We start from the raw sequence: 3269 nt of genomic DNA, 5'->3' as shown, positions 1-3269 counted from the left end.
AGTTATTATGTATGACATTTCCTTATTACGCGACATTTCCCTTAAGGCCTAAAAGATTTTCGCCTAATAATTAGTGTTATTACGTCCTATATGCTTAGTCCAAGTTGGCATCATCACACTACGTACGAAGAGTAAACAGTTTATCATTCGTAAATCTTTGCGTTATAGTCATGACGTACGTAACAAATGAGAAACGTGAAACGTTGCGTATGTTGTGACATCTGGTGACGCTGACAAAACTATTAAGTGTGATTTTACGTAATTTATTTTCTAATATCTTAATTTTTATTACAATAGATTAGGTAAGTTGAATATTTTAATATTATACAAATGTACTATTAAATAACTAATTTAAAAATGGTCAAACCTAATTTCCTAGTATTGTCATTAAAACTTGGCGAATCATTTTAAATACAAACGCGAAAAGGAAAAAGATTTTTTAAATTATTTTATATTTATAGCGTCCGTTTTGCTTAAAATAATGATTTGAAGCTGAAAAAAAGAGGTTTCCCAATATTATAATAAATAAAAAATAAGTGGAGCACAGTATTTTATTATTTTTCTCAACAATAATTCGCTGTTAAAAGCTCTGTATAAACATTTCGCTCTCTGTCTCTGACAGTTGACGTGTGGCAGCCATTTTGTCCGAATTTATTGCCGCTGAAATGTATTCCTTCGATTTATTACGCCATTCCGTATAAAACGTGAATTGCTTGGTCGAAATTAATATTATTCGTCTACCTCTCATAAGTTTACTATTTTTATAATGCATATATTAAATCTCATTTTAAAGTCTCGCAAAAACAAAATTTTTTACATCTAAACTATAATGGTTTAAGTGTTTGAACTGAAGATCTAATAAGCATTGTAACATGGAACGTCTATTGACTAAGCTATTCGTGAATCCACGAATTTCCCTTTTTTATTGTCAAGCACATTAAACAATAGATATTTTATAAGTATTTTTTTTTTATTTCAACCCAAACAAGGCACACGACAATCTGCCAAACTATTTCCACAGTGAAAAATGTAACGTTTTATTGATCTTTTGTAATGAATGCTGATCGAGTATTGAGATTAGGCTTTTATTTAAGAAAAGTATTTCAAATCCAATGCAATATTCATGAGAATGAGGATTGCATTAAGTTATTTATTTATTCTGTTTTATCTCCCGAGACTTGGTTGGATGAATGCATGGCTTTAGCTTTGTATAAAAAAAATAATGAAATATAGAGAAAAAGGTTTTATTGCTACCGAATTAACTTATCTTTATAATATAGATATAATAATTGTTTTATTTCTTTTATTATTACAATGTAATGGAAGAAATACAAAAAATGATATGACATAAAATATATACATATATATATTTAAATTAAAATTGAATAGAAATGTTGGAACGTATTCAAGCTTATTTTAAGATTTCACACCTTTCTTGTTTTCACAAGTTTACAGCGAGACGATTGAATCGAAACGCAAACGTGAATGTTGGATAAATATTTGAAGTATTTTGCTAATATTTATATTATTTATTACCTAGAAATAAAATCTTTTTTGACAGTCATTTGTCTATTGTGTATTACATTTCTTTTATTTTAAATTTCGAATTAACCTTTGTTTTTAAAACCAATTACAGGTGACCTTTAATCAAGTCAGAATCCGTAAAGTGTTAATTATATTTGTAATATAACAAATTTACGAGTATCTATATTATATCTCAAATAGTATACATAAAATTTCAAGTAAAAATACTTTATTTAATAATTTTAATTGAGATTGGCATTATGTTTGTGTACATATGCTTTTAGTACGCAAACAAAAAGTGACAGATTTCATGGCTCAAGATATGTAAAACTAACGATATCTACACGTTCCTAATCCCTCTTTACATAGTCCAGTATAATATTCACACATGACATCGGCGAAATCTATGAGGAGACGCCAATAACTAAAGAGAGGGAGAGGGAGAGAGGGAGAGAAAGAGATATCCATTTATATATATATCACCCATTTGAAATTTTTCAGTGTCTTTATTTTTTCTGAATATTCTTTTGTTTTATTCGACAAATGTTAAGTAAAAATAATACAAAATAAATCAACAAAGATCATTAGTAGTAGATTTGATTAAACATTTACTTCATCAAACTTAACTACTTTCCATTGATTATTGGTCATTGTTTTATTAGTGTCTCTTTAATTTCCCTGGTTGTGAATGAGTCCTCCTGAGTGTAGTGATCATTTGATCTTCCTTCAATTTTCGTTCCCTAATAAAAAAAAATTTACATACTGTTTAAAAATTTGCCTTGATATATTTTTCGATGGGTTTGGCCTCAGCGAATATTTAATCCATAATTGTTTTTGATTCGAATTCCTCGTTACATTTCCAGTCTCCATTTTAGATGATTGTAAGAAAACAATTATGTCATTGAGCCGTTTGTTTTTCATTATATGTAAAGTTTAGAACGTTACCTGAACATTGTGTCAGCGGCTATCGCGCTTATATCATGAGACAAGTTAGCATACTTAAAATGGACGGTCTATTTTTGAGGAATATCATCGTTTTAGGGACTTTTTGTGGGAAGGAATTACCACGAAGTACAAGGGAAAGGACGATTAAGTCTCCAAACACCCAGTCGTCACACGGAACACAACTTTAATACATATATGCTATATATGCTCGACTTTCGTGTTCTGATACAGAATAATACTGTCAAAGTCGAAGGAGACTTTGACGGAAATTAGACTAAGACTTATAGCTTCTGAATGTCATTTTAATTTTGACACAAATAATTTCCCTCCAAAAAACTGTATTGCAAGTAAATTCGACAATCCACAGACAACGAAAAGTTTTAGTTATTTGATATCGTATGTTCTGTCATACAACATATATATTTTAATTAGAATTAATTCATATGATATAAAATAACAGAGAAAACATAATTTCTATCCCAATGTTAAAATTACTTTCATTTGGTTCATTTGACAAGAATTATTTTATTTTATTTATAAGTTGTATTAATTTTGTATAACTTCCTCTAACATAATTAAGTATAACCGACATAATACGATTTTTCTCTTAGTTAATTTATGTAAAGATTAACAAACATATATCCCTGTCTTTATATTATGTAATGATAATTTAAATTCAGATCCTGAATGTATTCTTACGTCACTCACAAGTCAACTGTCAATTACTTTGTTAGCTTTTCACGTCACAACGCAATGCCTTGAAAACTTTATATATATATATATATATATATAAATATATA

Source organism: Danaus plexippus (assembly GCF_018135715.1).
Source record: "Danaus plexippus chromosome 29 unlocalized genomic scaffold, MEX_DaPlex mxdp_37, whole genome shotgun sequence".
NCBI lineage: Eukaryota > Metazoa > Arthropoda > Insecta > Lepidoptera > Nymphalidae > Danaus > Danaus plexippus.
This window is presented reverse-complemented; position numbering follows the sequence as displayed.